The 17561-nt window shown below is 39.3% G+C and overlaps 1 protein-coding gene across 8 annotated transcripts in view; it reads right to left on the reverse strand.

Moving 5' to 3' along the window:
* Positions 1-17561, reverse strand: part of TRAF3 (TNF receptor associated factor 3) — a 69894-nt gene that overhangs the window by 45792 nt on the left and 6541 nt on the right. For 3 of the 8 annotated variants that reach the window (XM_071426411.1, XM_071426409.1, XM_071426408.1), the window contains exons 4-5: positions 3811-9443; positions 2830-2973 (exon numbers count right to left, since the gene is read on the reverse strand). The exons of 1 other annotated variant lie outside the window; for it this stretch is intronic. The gene's annotated coding sequence lies outside the window, so the exon portion shown is untranslated. Of the gene's footprint in view, positions 1-1203; positions 1345-2829; positions 2974-3810; positions 9444-17561 lie in introns of those variants that run through there. 4 more of the 8 variants (XM_071426404.1, XM_071426403.1, XM_071426405.1 and 1 more) reach the window with 4 other exon arrangements.

The raw sequence follows: 17561 nt of genomic DNA on the forward strand, positions 1-17561 counted from the left end.
TGCAGAGGACACTCACTGATAGAGTAAGGGGTTTACATCCTAAGATTAGAGCTCACAGGATCTTGCACAGCTAATGACACTTCAGAGGAAAGACTGCTGATTCCCACTTCCTGCAAATAACTTGTATCTAGGCAATGAAGTTTCCAATATTACAGCAGTGTGGATTTTTTCCCCCATCAATTCTACAGAATTCCTACATGATTTTAAGACTTCATCACTTTGTTTCTCTCCCTAAACTGTATAATAAGCAAAACATTGCTTACCTTTTATAGCATCTCTGGCCTGAAGTGTTCTACATCAGTAGGAAGTATTATTTTTGGACTCTTCTGGTGAGATTTGTCACCACTCTAAACCCTTCTAGAAGTCTGGATAAAAAGAAATAACTTGCCCACACTTCTTAAGAGTCAAAAGAGATTCTTTTTCTTAACATGATACTTTCCAACTAAACTGTACACCAATGCTTTGTTATCTTAGGAAGCAATTTCAGGAGCTGAAAACACTAGGTGTAATATTAAAGACAAACCTACATCTCTCTATATAAGGAGAACTACCACCTTAACATTATAAATGCTTCTGAAAAGAATCCTTTCTTCAACCTGCTTCACTGTTTTGGAAGTTCTTCTATGGCTGCCTTTAGAAGATCCCAAAGGAGTGTCAAACTTAATCAAATTCAGAATATTTATAAATGCACTTCCTGCAATATAGCATAAAGTCACAAAATACACTAAAAATGTTGTAATGTTGATCCATAAAGCCAGGCTCAAACCAGTTCCTGGAACTCTTTTCCATCATTATACAACATCTAAAATACACTAGTGGATAGGCAAGAGGGGAAAAAAAAGAGGTGGGGGGAAAGACAGCTCCAAAGATTCTGTTAAGCATGGGTCATGGATTTCTATTTCCTCTACACATCTGCTAAATCTACAAGCAATTATTTTGAGGCCAAGAGCAGCAAATTCTTAGTGTTATATCAGAACAGTGAGTTCTACAGGTTAGACAAGCATCATAGTGTCAAAAAGTGGGTTTGCTTTGTCTTGGGGCTTTTAAAAACAATTTTCCATTTTCCAAGACAGTTATTCAGGGAGAAAAAAAAATAATTAAACTAGGTATATGTAAACTCACATTGCATTTTTATCTTTACATGGTCTTACTACTTTGCTAATTTATTCTCCAGGGTATTGACTGCACCAGAATTATACTTACTCACTGACAGCTGTGCTGGTGATAGCTGAGATTAGTTACAGTGAAGGCTACTCCACTTTGGAACAAGGATGGGTTTTGTTATCAATCCAAACAGCCCCTGTGTCTCAGTGAAATAAGGGACTTCATCAGGGCACTAACACAACACAGAGGGCTGGCAACAGCTGTAATTAAGGCAAATCCATAGTATCTTAAATTCAGCTGAGAGAGGACAATCCTAAGTTTCTCTCAGTTCCCACAAGAAAATTTTACATCTTTAATGATATGTCATCACCCAGTTTTTTAAAACCATCTCCAGATAATTTTATTTTAAAAGTGGCCTAAGCTGAATGTAATAGGCACATAAGAGATCATCTCTCTTAGTACAAACTTTTTGTATTCATACACTTTCCTTTATATAGCCCCTTTTTTCTCTCATCTGCTCAGTTTTGACCAGTAATTCCAATCAAGTTCTCCACTACTCCATTCAAGGTTCACTTTGATGGACTACAAAAAAATCAACAACACAGATGCCAGGGGAATATATTGTAAAAATCTATTTTTCATCCTATCAGCAGTGCAATGATGAATTGCTGAAAGGATTGCACATGAAAATTTAGACCAAGGTCATCAAAATAACTGCTCATTCTCACAAAGAACTGTATTGCATTTTTGAAGTAGAGGAGGAAATATGATGTGCATGACTAGAATTAAAACCAAAGGAAAACAGATTTCCAAGCACCTACTTCACGGCAGTAGAAAGACTGCTTAGGTAAAATGTTCTCTTCTACAAATACTCATGCTTTAGGAGGAAAACAAATAAAATCATTATATCCTTAATAAATGTAACAGCAATTTGTCTCCTAACCAGTACCTAGCAAGCTTATGAAGTTTGGATTGAGTACAGCCCAGTTCAGCCATGCACTCAAACACAAAGCAAAAGAAACCTTTGAAAGTATATAAAATTGTAATTCCAAATGAATCTCCTTCAGAGTTTATCCAATGCTGTCAATTTTTCATGTTTGACAGATGTGAGAATTTTCCTAGCAGCCAAAATAAAACTTACATTAAAAACAAAAGGATTTTACCATATCAGAGCCACAGAAAGCAGTGGCAGTGCCACTGAAGAACAAGCCATATACATGAATACAATTTCAGGTAACACACAAGTCAGGTTACAAGCATTAGAAGTTTAAAGGTGAGTGTCCAAACTCACAGTAACACAATTCCAATAAATGTATGTATTTTCTTAGGCTCTAACCTTAGGAAAGGTTCACCTTAAAAACAGGTTACAGGACCCTTTCCCATTTAAATACCTCTTTGGTACCACAGATGCTGCTAGAATGGCATAAAGGTTGGTTGAAATCCTTTACAGTTCTTGCCCAGCCTCTGTTCTTACTGCTTTTTCTAACCTCTTCCCTAATTACCTGCTAACAGGTAAACTCTATCAGTCTGGAAATTATATGTTCCTTCTCATGTAAAAATTCTCCTTCACAGACAACTGAAGAAACTATAATATTAAAAACTGAGTTGTTAGCTTAAATAAAAGTTCTTGATTTCCAAAGTTCATGCAGCAGCTTTCTTGATCAGATCTGTATACTTCTCTTCTTCCCACACCTCCCCCAAATTTGGAAGACTCTGATTGCTTACATTTCCTTTGTTTTATTTGAATCTCATTTGATCCGTAGCTTGAGAAGAAAGAAGAATAGGATTTCTCAATGCTCTGATAGGGCTCTCTTTACTCCTGCCAATAAAAGGAGCTTTGCTACAGTCTGTCTGGTTTCTTTCTTTGCCCTGAAGAAAGAAAGAGGTTGCGTTACATTACCTTCATTCAAAAACACTGTAACAGGCTTCTCAGAATCCATCAAGTTACTTCTTTAGTTTCATTAGACCATCAAACTAATTCTTAATGATGAACTATAAAAATAACCTATACATAACATAAATAACAAAGAACAGTACACAAAGCATATCAACATGATTTTTAAACTATTGTTTTCTTCTCCTCCACTATTGCTCACAAATGACTCAACAAAATAGCATTAAAGGAGGGCATGCACAGTTAAAACCACAGCTATATTTTCTTGCTTTCACGCACACAAAAAACCTTCTCCACCCAGACACACTATGGGTCATTACAGACCATAGAAAACCTTCAAAGCATTTTCTTGGAAAGTCTGATAAATTCCATTTGAAAACACCAACTCAATTCTGGGAAAGTAATTAAGTGTTCTGCAAAGCAGAACATCCCACAACAATATTCCAAGAGGTCATTACAAGTAAGCAACTTAGCTTGGGGAAGGTTGTTTGATCCTGGAATTTTTACAAGCACAGAGAAAAAGAAGAAAATGGTCCAAGAGCATAATTAATACAAATCTTCATCAATATCTATACTGTCATGTTTAAGAATACACAAAGTTCAACAAATGCTACCACAATGCCCAGGTCACCACCACACAAAGCCTGACATCCCCACGGCCTCTCTCACCCTTACACGTCAGGGCCAAATTTTGTGAGCGCACAGCAGCAACCTCACCTGGCCAGGTACAATACAGAGCCGAATCACATAATTTCACAGGAATTTACAGGAATTCCAGCAGCTCAACTCCTGTCAGTGAACTCTGTACCCACCTAGCCCCGAGTCCAGGAGGGCACTGTGGTTACTCCGCGGTGCCAGGGCAGCGACGTTGGCGGGCGGGCCGGGGCAGGCCGGCAGCGAGGGCCCGGCCAGGCAGCGCGCTCCCCGCTGCCATCCTGCACACAGCTGGGGACGGGATCGGCCTCAGCAGTCACAGTCACACAGCTCGGCCTCGGCAGTCACACAGCTCGGCCTCGGCAGTCACACAGCTGGCTACGGAAGGTCACAGTGTCACAGAAACGCTTACCTGGCCCTACACGCGCCGGGCTTTCGCTCCCCTGCCACAGCTGAAGTGCGGGACTTTGTAACATGAGACCAAGATAGCCACAAAGGAGGAATGCCACAAACTTCCACGGCTATAAAACTGGGGTTTTGTGGCTTTCTGATTTTTTTTTTTTATCTTGGTCATGTGCTACAATTCACCTTTGGTCCTCGGGAAGCGGAAAGGAAAGGCTACTGCTGCTAACAAAGCAGCAGCAATGCTACTTTGGACCACAATCATAGTAAGTAATGTGCTAATGAGTGGTTACAGATTCTGGCAAAACACACACAGGCCAATGAAAGCTCAATCTGGCTCATTCTAGAAACACAGTACCTGGAAAAATAGCCCAGCACTGAGATTTACAGAAAACTCCAAGAATAAATGCTTACTCAAAGAAAAAGGAGATCTGCAACTTCACGCTTTCCCCACCAAAACAGTATATAAATTACAAGTCAGCCCATTATACCTACAGGTGTCATGAAAGTAGCACAAATTTCTGTACTAAATATTTACATATTAACTCAGCAAAAAACTGAAGTTCTAAAACTCTTAGCTCCGATATTGACTTCAGACACCAATCATACCAATGACCCTGGGCCACTACTCCTTCGTATTCTTAGTTATAAATCCAAATTTAGCGCAGGGAGTTTTGCACTTTCAGCCTCTCCTTTCCCTCCCAAGACACAACCAACCCCTTCCAAACCACAGAGAATTAAGGTGCCTCCAAAGTTTCATTCTTACTAAACAAGTGCACTCCACAGCTGAACAGCAGCATTATGACAGTGCTACACCCTTAAAAATCTGGCATAAAAAAAAAAATCCAAAGAGATTGGTAAAACATAGAAAGGACTGGGGATTTAGGTCCTAAGATTAACATAAAAAAGGAACATTCTCAGAACAATTGAAAATAATTGATCTTGAAAATAATTCTGTATTATATTGGAAAACCAAAGTGAAAACTGACTAAAAAAGAATCTTTTAATACTAATGAAGTACACATAACTGTTTCTCAACTTGAATACACTAGATAATTCAGGGAAATTATTACAAAGAATTTCAATGAATTACAAGCAATAAAAAAGGCAATCAAAACTTTTACTTTCCAACAAGCACAGTTATTGTTGCATGCTACAACATATAGAAATTACTTTCATTATCCTTTATATGTTAGTCAACAAAAAGTACCTTACCTTATTCTCCACTGTCTGAGCACAGAGGATTAAAAACAAAGTATTAGGCAGAAACTGCAGGTGTTTTGTATCAAGAAGAAAACCCAAACCACTGCATCAATAAGCTTAGTGGCTGTCCAGCATGCCATGCACACTCTAGGGACATTTAATGGAAACTTATCCACATCCTTTTTTTTATTGCAAGCTCCCAGACTTCTGAATTGGAAACCCAACAGCAGCCGTTCATTACCTCCTCCAAAATGCAGATCTCAGCAACACCACACTGCAAGAGGAGCCACCACAGCTTGATTTTCCCTCCTAGTAATTCCCTCCTTGCCAACTACTGCACTGCAGTCTTTCTGAGGGCTGTGCAAAATGCAATCAGGGGAGGGCTGAAAGAGCCCAGCAAAGAAACACAGCTACAGCAAAGTTCTTTCAGATCATCTCATGACTTCCTAGTCGTGGGCTGGAAGGCATAAACTGCAGAGTTTGGTTGGGATTGCTTAGCATTTTCTCTGCTGCTCTTCCTCATGTTCCTGCCTGCTTTTTATTTCATTTTTCACAGAATAATTTGAGGATAGCACTTTGTGGAAAAACTGGAGTGAATGAGGGGAAAATAAACAATTTTGTTATAATAAAGCTACCTTTAATTCTCATAACCGTACTATTTTAAGGGATTAAAATCAAAACGTCTTGTAAGGTTTAGGATGTTTTGGTGTTTTCTCAGTTCAGGGAAGGGGGAGACACTGGTGGATTTTTTTGCTTTGGTTGTTAAATTGGGGAGTTTAGTCAATTAACTACTTAGCACTTGGATGCTTTCCCTATACAATTAAAACTGCCATGATTACACAACAGCAGTTTTTGTGAGACAAGTGCCCAGCAGGGGCATTTGTAATTATTCCCCAAGTGTTCCACAACAGCAGCAAAAGAATGCATCCAAATATTAAAGAAGCTTTCACAGAAGCAGTGGGGTTGGAAGGGACATCTGGAGACCATCCAGGCCAGCCCCCTGTGCCCAGGCAGGATCAGGCAGAGCTACCCAGCACAGCCACCCATCGGGTTTTGAGGATTTGCAGACAGTGACTCTACCACCACACTGGGCAGCCTGTTGCAGTGTTTGAGCACAACCCCAGCCAAAAGCTTTTCTTGTATTCAGAGGGAATTTTATCTTTTTTATTCTTAATTTATGCCCACTGCCTCTCTGGACACTGGAAATCTAATCTCTAATCTGAGTTACCTCCATCCCCCTCCACTCTCCACAGCTGTGTTTAAGAGCAAAGGGAGCCCAAGGAGCCCCTGGTGTCAATCAGCCAGTTGTTGGCTCATTGGAAACAATAGGCTCATCACTGCTTTCCACCCCTCCTTCCTTCTGCATCCTGCAGAGCCAGGCTCAAGGCCAGATCTTTTAGCTCATCCCAGCTGCCTACCATCAGCAACCTATTATTCCTGGAGACCCAGGTCCTCCTTGGGGGAGCATCCTGCCCAGTCTCCTCTGGTTCAGCCTCACTGGAACATTAGGCAGGGCTGAGCACCTGCTGGCAATGACATGGAAAGCTCAGAACCCTCCAGAGCCCTCTGGCACCTCCCCACCTCCTGTGCAGCCCCAGGAGAGGGGCAGTAGCAGCAATGAGAGCGTGTTATATGGGCATGAGCACAAAGGAAATGGGAGAGTTTGGAGGGAGATGCATCCTTTGGGGGCTTGGATCAAAGCAGTGCTAAGGCTGGCTGGTTTTAGGGGCTTCTTTGAAGGTTTTCCTTTCCCTTAAAAGGCCAATATAATGGGCAACATAGGTATAGACTCAGATACAATGAAAACAATTACTACCCACTCCCCGACCAACAGATGGGAGATTAACTTCTCAAAGCTGTGCACAAGTCCTTTGCTTACTCTTTGCAGGGGCTCCTGAGTTCCCATGCACTGAAACAGCAACTTCAAAATTTTTCTTCTAACATGGCTTAGTTAACACTGACATTCCCGTAGGAGATAATATATACCCAGTTTAGGCTCCCAAACAAAGTTTTAATTTGTTTTATTTTCAATTTTTATCTATTGAAAAGAATTTACCACTAAAGGTCATCATCTTCAGCTTCAAATCCCTTCCTTGGTTTGCAGACCACATGACATACAACATTTTAAAAACATAATCATAAATATGAAAAGGGGAAAGAGAAGCCTGTTGGCTTTGAAACAGAAGAATGAAATCAGAAAAGCTATTAGAGACTTTCTGTGTGACTTAATGCACTTCTGCATACTTCTATTCTCCTTTGTTGAGGAACAGATCCCCCTTCTCTGATCTTACCTGGGCACCTACCAAGTTCCCATCTCTTCATATGTATTACCTTGTATAATAGGGCTCCAGTCTTAAGCTGGGAACTGTCAAAAGTGAAAAAATAACTAGAAATAAGGAACACAAAAACAATTATATCTTGATAAAGTTGGGAAGAAGAAGGACTAAAAATATCCCTTTCCCCTAAAAACCAAACATAAATAAGAAAATAAGATCTTTAATTACTTTTTTGGTTTCTGCAGTTAGTCTAAGACTAGCACCTCAACACTTCCTAACCTGTTTTGCTTCAGGACAGTGAAAATTACTTCAAGACAGCCATGGGTAGCCTAGTTGCTTTCTGGCAGGCATTCACATACCAGCACAGAGGCACACAAGATTTCTTAGGAAAACGCCACCAAACAACTAGCACCAACTTAGAAGACATGGCCAAGGGAAAAAAAAACATCTTACAGAAAGATAGCAAGTCTGCTTCATAAACTGTTCATGGTCCTGTGTGGGAGAGTAAAAGAGAAAGAGAAAAGGCCAAAAGAGTGTTCAACCATTCCAGCAGACTACTTCCTTTTCCTGCATCCTTCAGATGCTACTTCTAGATCACAACCTAAAAAGGACTTCTCATACTGTTATGTGAACCTACAATCAGAACTTATTGTGACAAGAACTTCTGTATATAAACACCATCATTAATTCACATAATTTACTACCAACAAGAAGCTCTTTGTCACAGAGCTTAACATACGGTCTAGCAATAGTGTAGCAAAAAGCTTACTTTTTATCCCTTTCCACAGAGAACTTTGAAAGAGCCTCTCTACCTTCCAGCTTTATAAAAAGCTGTACCTGTTCCGAGGAAAAAGCCCCAGAGTAGTCCCAGAGCATCACCTGCTGCTCCTCTGCAAAGCCACAACCCCCAGCACTCACCTGAAGGACTGAAGAATTTCCTATGTTCACTTCAAGAGGTTGAAAGGAGCACGTTTCACTTCTTTTATCCATTCCTAATTTAAAGCTTAAACTGAAGGCAAACAGGACTAACTTTTTTTTTAGAAGCATAATTTGTTTTTTAACTCCAGAAAAAGTAGAGTGGAACAAGGAAGGAAAGCACAACCCCAAACATATTTAAGGTACTGTTCTAAAGGATTCAGGACATTTTCTCCTCTTGCAAGTAACGTTAAATGCAGTTTTCCAAATTAGGCTGTGGCTGACTGAGGAAGCTGGTTACCACCTATGAGTTCTAACCATATTTTTAATCTATTTGAAATCAAACATCTGAGGGGAAGATTTTTTTTGTGAAATAGAGATAATAATTTGCTTACCTTCCTTGCAAGTACAACTGATGAAACAAAAAAACCCAGCCTCCATATACTATCATGCAACTTAAGTCCATCAGGCAGAATGCAGAACTTGCCAAAAAGTCCATTCTGATTGTGTGCAAAGCACACAACGAGACAGAACAATGCTACATGAGGGTTTATTTACAGAAATGAGAATGAAACTTGTTCTGACTTTTGAGGTATCACCTTCATTCATAACCAAACCAAACCCAGGCACTGAAGATGATTTGTAAAATAAATATCATCAACTTAAAGATGCGAAAATGCAAAGGAGAATGAGGTACTTTACGGTGTCATGCAATGATACTAATACTAAAAAAAACCAACAAAAAACCAACCCAAAAATCCCACCAAAAAAAACCCCAACTCGCACAACTGTCACGAGGTTTCTCAACATACATATTAAAAACATACACAGCAGAAGAATCGTTCCTACCTACCTGTTTACATGAAAAAAATGCCCACCACAAACCCCAGTGACACACAAGCCCGCAGTCTGTGCTCCGACAGATTAATATATTGTTTCCCACTGCTGAGAGCTGGTCTTGATTCAGTTAAAGCCTAAGCACTTGGGCTTTCCTGCTGGGAAACAAACAAGTCAAGTCGGTTTCAAGCATCTCCTATTAATACACAGAAACAATTCTCACAAGCCTGAAGGCGAAAAAAAAGAAAAATAGTAGGTAAAGGCTGCACTAAACCATAACAAACTACAGCAAATCAAAAAGCTGCACTGAAACCTACTAGCTCACTAGAAAATTCATTGCAAAAGTCTGTTTACTTCATGGAGGAAGCCATCAGTGAGTCAATATCTACAAGAACGTTTTACATAATGGGAAAATTTTTATTGGCCAGAGGTTCACAGTGTTCTTAAATTTCCAGAAACTGCAGATGTAAAGATACTTCTCTTAACCTAAACCAAAACCAAGAAAAGAAACTATCTGAGATGACACTCCATTTCACAACACAGCTCTACTGCTCTTCAGCCTTCTCAGCACAGGAAAGACACTCTGATATTAAAGGATGGAAATGTGAACACTGGAAACAGAGGTAGCTTTTAGACTACCACCAAATGGCATTAAAACATATCAGCCAGCATAAAATCTTGGTTAGCACCTTGTTGCCATTTCTGAGCTGTGACACTAAGAACTGAAGTAGCTTAAGGAACCAGTTCTACTCTTGTAGAAAATTACTGAGCCAGTCAGAAGGTATTTACAAGAAAGCATGATACTATCTTAGTTCTTCCATTTTCACTTGTAAAAGCTAATAAGAGAGCCAAGAATCATTAGTCAATGAAGAACTGAAAGGAGTTCCTTCCTTCTTTTAACAAAGAAAATATGCTGCAACACCACTACAGTATAAAATCCAGTTTACTCAAACTAAAGTAGCTTGAATGAAGGAATCCTTCCCCAGTCTTCAAAGGCCTGACAACAGTTTAAGGATTATCTTTAAAAACCGAAGAGTAAATTCAAAACATTGCACAGGTTACATTATTCCTCTTAATCTGCTAAAAATTACCAATTTAAAAATGCAAATTATATTTTAGTTGCTGCTTTTAAAATATTTTGAATGATACTTAATAGTAAGCATTTTCATCACACAACTTTTTGGAAGTTGGAAATTGAATGAATATTTTTTTAATTAATGTCATGCATCATACATGCACAAGTATCAGGAGCAGAGCTCTAAAAGAGACTTTAAATTACAAAGCTACTCATAAACTAAAGCCTACGTGTTAAATTTCAAAAGCACAGAGATCACATTTGTTTCAGTACTGTAATAGTATAATTCTATTACCATGACAGTGCAAAACAACTTTCCTAGCAGGCCACAAAGCATTCAGAGGGACACATGATCAGAAGCTCAGATTCAGAAAATCAAGTTCATATTCAGCCAACCCTTAGTGCTGGCACTCCATAATGCAATATATGAGCAACTGTTTCTATAGTTCTTATTTTTTTATCTGCTTTTGGTGATGCAAATCCTTTCTAATGTATTCTGTTCTACTGAAACATTCTCATCCCCCACAGTACTTCAAGACATCCCATCTCATTTCTCTTCTCATAAACAATTTACCTATGTATTTGCCAGCAAAAGCCAGTTGATGGACAGAAGAATGAATGAGAAAGGTCTTCTGACTCAAGTAACTATATGCTTCTTTTTAAATTGAAACCTAGTGATGGGGGCTGCCTCCACTGCCCAACAGACCCAACCTGTAATTTTGGAGAAAGACAAAAAAGCACATGCAGAACAGAAAACAGAAAGGATGCTCTTTTCTATCATCTGCTGATGCACTCATTCATCTGAAGGCCTAAAATCTATGCCTGCACATGCAGACCAAGACCAGCAATGCTGCTGCACTGCTCAAGTAAAAAGCAATATGTGGTAATTACCAAAGCATTCTCTTGGGCCCTCAGCACAGTTCCCCACGTGTCCATCAGTTCATATGGAGAGCAAAGAGCAGCACAGCTGTTTCCTGGGATAGTGAACACTGCTCCTCACCTGCAACCAGACTCTTCTGGCCAGTCCTGACAGTGCTGTACTTACATGGACTTCACCATCTTTATCCACACATGGATGTAAGCCCTCACCCTCCATGAACTGGCAGGCTGCACTCCTGATTTGCCTCATTAAAAAACCACAGCCAGAAAAATACTGGCTTTGTGGGTCTGCCTCAGGTCTTCCACTTAAATCTCAAGAGCAAGCACAGCTCTTCCTACAATGTTAAACATCTGGAAATCATGCTGGAGCAAGCTTAATCTGCTACTTTGCAAGATGACCCTACAGAGCTCAGAACCCTTGGAGCTACTCTTATAAGCTAAGGTAACACCATAAAACCCATTGCCTCGATTCAGATAGGAATGTAAAGGCAGAGAAGCTTCAGTAATTCTTTTCTAACGCTGTATCTCCACATGGTACAGGGAAGAATCTCAGTACAGTAATCTGAAACAAAAAATTCCCAGTGCAAATTAGTAAAAAAATCTCCAAACAAAACAATCACACAAGAAATAAAATACTAATAAAAAACCTAGAGCAGAAATAAAGGATGAATTAGAAAAACAAATCCTTGCAGCAGCAACAAACAGATGTGTTATAGAACAGCCCCTGCTCTAGGCCTCTGGTGAATGAGAAAAAGGAGATGATGAAAGCAGGCAGAACACCACTCCACACCTGAAAGACTCCTAATTCTGTAATGGAGACTTGTGTCTTTTCTACAGTGCTCTGCCTGCAGACAAAGTGCCCTGTATGGCATATTGGCTCCTCAGACTGCACACCTCCAGTCCAACTACCCCCAAGTCTGAGTACACACTGGAAACAGCCCTGAAGCCTTTCTGTGTTTAGACAGCCACCAGAAGCAATTACATCTGGGCACACTGCAGGCAGTGGTCCTGGTTTAACACGTGGAACACTCCAACATCTCTAACCCCCATGCATTTCTCCCTCATTCAGTATCAGCAGTAGATCAGTTCTATCAGTTAACATAATGCTGAAAATTCACCAGCCTCATTTCAATTCTCACACTGCCTGCTCTTCCAAAGTTAGTTTGGATTGTCTAACTAGTTCTGCCACAGTCACAGCAAAGCTGTGATAGTGTCAAAGAGGAGATTGACCACAGTGGGTATCTGCAGGAAGAATGACCCCAAGTCATTCTTACCCTAGTTAGTGAAAACAGATTAATAGCCTACATCATCTTAGAACAATGGAAGCTGAACTCTTCTGTATTAATTTACAGCCATAGTAAATTAGCCTCTTTACTCTTGCAGAGAACATCTGGATAAGTAGGGTAGCTGTAGGGAAACATCACCTCAAAATTCACTTGTATCCAAATATTAAAGCTTTCTTAAAAATATTTCTATTTACAGGAAAATTAGTAGAGACCAGAAGAACAGAGAGACATCAGTTAAAGGAATGCATCATATGGGCTCAGGGAGCTCTAACAGGGAATAAGGCCATACAGAAATGTTATTAAAACACTCATTAAATGCTATTGTTTCTATCTCATTTAATGTATGTAACACTTGGCAATAGGCTCTGATGCTTGAGCCCTGGTAACTGACTTCAACATTAAGATACTGGTACATCTGTATTTGGCCTTCCCACCTCTTCCTTGAAATTTGCTATGCTTGCAGTAGTGAAAAAAACCAAGACAAAACCAACCCCAAACCTGAAATATGACAAAATCATGGTTTTTACAGTTCACTTCACAACACCATATAACACAGAACTCATGTTCAGCAGTGATTTAAATTAGGTTTAAAGGTAGAAAGTGACTTCCAGTACTCTGCAGCTCTGGGCCAACTCTGAGTGATGAAGATACATGATTTCATTTTGGTGTCAGTAACAACATCAAGCCTGACACATTGCATCTAGTCTTAACATCAGGCTCTAGCATTTCATTTAACAACTCAGGACAGCCATCCATATTTATTATCAAGAGCTTTCCTGTACATCAATAAATTCTTGCCCAGGCACATGGGACATATAGTCATTTCTCAAAAGATACCTGTGCAAATAAAATCCTTCATTTATGCAAAATCTCCTGTTTGATCATTTATTTACTAATTTTTGGGGGGTTTTTTAAGCAGAAATATACCATCCCACTCATTTTTAGTGGGTGTATCACAACCCTCCTCTCATCACTCCCCCTAGGCCTCCCCTCACTACCTTCCTTCACCTAAAAATAAACAAGACACAACCTCAGTACACTACAATATATTGTCACTTCTTCCCTGCCCTGACTACATCCTCTCTGATCAGCATGACATAGGATATGCTGTTGGATGCCATTTTGGCTGTAGGAGCAACAATTATTCCTCAATCTGGAGTCTAAGCACAGCAAAATGCAGTGACAAATCCTGTTAATTGTCAAATCTCAGCCTGTAAACAGAGTCAGTCTCCTAAGCACTTCAAACTCAAGGCAGAAGGGAGGAAGCAAGGCCGGGTTTTGTTAATTTTTATGTATCTACTAAGTGCAGAATACTATCAGCCTTCTCTCCACACACCACCCTGGACAATGTCAGAACCAAGGCATTCTATTCAAGGTGACCAAGCACAATTTTCTTCCTTCCTGATTGGTTTCCACCTTCAGCTGTGGCCTCACTCACCAAGCCAATCACATAACCAAGGAATGACAAGTTCACATTTGATACGACATTGCATGGCTGTATATCACAGCTGCTATCTTCTAATTGCCCCTTTAAGGGTCATTATTAGCCAGCTCTAAGTTATTATTAGCAAACTGATAAAACACAAATGGCCAAGTTCTCTCACACAATAATTTGTCCATTTTTCCACTTATCACACTGAATTATTCCAAAATAAATGATTAAGATCAAGAAGAATCATCCCCATGCCTATAACTTGAACCTGTTATATTAGTTACTGTTACCTTTTGAGGAACTAACAGCATCTGACAATCACACATTTTAATCCTGGCCAAGGTTAGAAAGCCAACCAAGATTTTTGCAAACCTCTCTATTTCTCTTTGAAAACAGAAAGAGAGCATGTGACACCCACTGGCTCTCTCACACCACTTCAACAGCTGTTAAACTCAGGTCAAGACTGTTAAGCTAGGCTTCCAGCTGCTAGATCTGAAATTATTTAAACTTTCTAACTCTAAGAAGTGGATTTTTGCTATGCTACATCTTCTTCAAGAGAAAGAAAATAGGATTAGTCTCAGTTTCTCATGAAAAAATGCATCTCTTGCATTTCTTGCTCAGTGCTTTTTAATGCTACTAAACTTTTTTTGCTAGCTGGTTATAGTTACCTTGATTCTGTAAATCACACTAAAAATACCTCTGCCTGTAATGAAAAAAGAACCTATTGTGACTAACTTGACTGCTCTTGGCCAACACCATTTCTAAAAATTAAGTTTGGGGTTTTTTTCTACTTACAGCCCTGTGGTGTGGGAGAATTCAGAGACCTCAGCAACCTCATTCTGTTATCTTTGAAGCAATCCTACCAGCAAGGAGTACTGAACAAATTCACTTTTAATTTAGTTCATATCTCAGCTCTAACTACTGCAGAGAGAGTCAAGGGTCTAATCACAGGGGCTTAGTACAATTCCAGATGCCAAGTCCTGTGTAGAACTGGCAGATAAAGAGTTTAGCCCTATCTCATACTTTCTGAGCATCAACTTCACACCACAGGGGACAACCTATAGCATTTAAGATGGTACTCAGTGCCTCTGTGTGCAGGCACCATCTTTGTTCCCTTAGGTTTTTCTAAAGTCAGTAGTCAGTCAGGGCTTAGGCAAAGAAATACCATCATGATGTGTTGAAGTTACAACACAGCTCTTTAAAATGAAATGCTAGTAGACAGGGTAAAAGAGATCATAGGAACTCAAAAGATTCACCAGAGCATTTTTGCTGTAATAGTCTAATTAATTTTGGGATTTTTAAATCAAATATTTCTTGAGACTGCAGTTCTTTAATGCTACAGTATCTCCATCTACATGGCAGCAGGGTATGAATATAATGGAGTCAACACTTGCACAGATGAGAGCTACAACAGAGGCAGCTGCTAAAATCTAAATCACCCACACAAAAAGCATATGATTGATTCCTTCCATACCTCCTTCCCAAGATGACAGCCTGTCTTTTTAGTATTTTATCTAATCACTTCAAACTGAAAAAACCCTACACCTTAGCAAGTATTCCTGCCTTTGAAAAGTGTATTTTAATAAAGAGAAGACCTTAAAAAGAAAAATACAGACACGGAAATAGTTCTAGGCAGAAGCCAGATTCTATTGGGTATATAAATATTTCAATCCCAGCAGCACCACCTAATGGAGAGCTCACCAATTTTCCCCCTTCTTTAACATGACAAATATTTGAGTTTGTAGATGTTAACAACTGGTACTTTAGCACATGGCCTAATTATTACCCTATAAAATCTGATTAGCTAAAGAGAAGCCAAACCATTTCTCCATAGACAATCATGGTCCTTTTTTCTGCATGCACCCACATTACATTCATACAGAAATTTCTTCAGTACACAAGAGCTTTGTTTAACCAGGAGATAAGATTTTAGGAAGATTTTAGTTAGAAACGTATAAAAACCCCAAACAACAGTAACCGTGCAGCAGTTCCAGCTACCTTAGGCATGTTTCAACTTGCCCTCAGAAAGGAAAACAGAAATGTCACTACCTCTGAAGTGTACAGAACACTGACAAACCCCAACCTAAGATGATGTTATGAAGTTATGCATTCCCAGACATCTTCAGGCTGCAATCCTGCTACAAAACACCCTATGGGAAATTTATTGTAAGCATCAATAAAGTGTGCAGCATGATGCCTGCTGTAAACATCCATCATTTATCTCTTGCCAACAGACGTGACTGAACTCATGTATAACTGGACGCATAAGAAATGAGTTTTTCTTCACTGCCTTTTGTCCTCCATGTTCATTATATAAATCACAACACTGTAAGTAAGGGTTCAACTACATTGAACTTTTCCAATTAACTCAGCACAGGGACACTTGTTCTGGAATAAGTGCCTTTTTATGTATGGCTCAGAGGACTTTTAAAGTCTCTCTGCCCAAGCTCATCTCAAAAGAGTCAACTAATATACTGAGAGTTCATATTAAAAGAAAAACAAAAACACCACCAAAATCTTAGTCATTAATTCTGCAAAATTACAGCATCATACTTTGGCTACATGTACTAAAAGCTTTATTTACACAAACAGGATAATTCCAAGCTTCTTCCTCATTTATTTTGAGAGTGTCTCCTCTGCAAAAATACACAGAATGCAGTGGGTAGATATTTATTTGCTTGTCTTAAATCTGTCTCTAGAAAACAAAGGCACACATAAAACCAACCAAACAAAAAAACCCCGACACAACAACAACAAAAAAAACCACTAAACATCAACCAAACCACACAAACTACCAAAACAGTAAATTCCCCAAAACTCCCTCAAGATGTTACTGGCTAAAATACTGAAAGTTGCATGTCTAAATAATCCTTTTCAAAATGAAAGTGCAGTTCTCAGGAATTTGCAAGAAGGAAAGAGGAATAGGGGAAATTTGTGGTGCCAACTAGTGAAAAATATCTGATGAAATCCAATACTCAAATAATAATAAATTTGTTTTATCTTCCTAGACATTGCAAGAGAATTCTTCTGTCCATGCTCAAAACCAAACTGCTACAGAAACCACCTGCCAAACAGTATGAGCAACACAACAGCAATATCTACTAGCTGAACTACAGCAGAGGATTCATTGGCATTTCCATCACATATTGACACCATGGGTGAGTAGTGAGATGTATTTGCTAATCTGAACTACAGCATGCTCAGGTTCTGTAGATAGAAATATGATTCAACTCCTGACAGAGAACAGGATACTACTGACTTCAAGGGATACTGCATGCCATTAATTTCAAATGAAGTTAGCACAAATCCTTTATTCCCTGCTCCCCACCAAAATACTAAATTGGAGAATGCAATGAAAATACTACTGCATCAAAGGGTTCCAAAACTGCTAGAGAGGCACACATGCAACTCAGCAGTCTTCATTTAGGTAGTCTTTATTTAGGTATCCAACCTCCTCCTACTCAAACTACCAAATGGTAACATTTTGAGAACATGGCATTTTACAACCACAAGGACTTTGACCTTCATCTACTGAATATGGAACTGGCATCCTAACCAAGTTGAACCACAACAGCTGGAATGATAAAAACATTCCCAAGCATAA

The sequence above is a fragment of the Agelaius tricolor genome, unplaced genomic scaffold, assembly GCF_023055355.1.
Source record: "Agelaius tricolor isolate 1412-34295 unplaced genomic scaffold, bAgeTri1.0.p SCAF_5, whole genome shotgun sequence".
NCBI lineage: Eukaryota > Metazoa > Chordata > Aves > Passeriformes > Icteridae > Agelaius > Agelaius tricolor.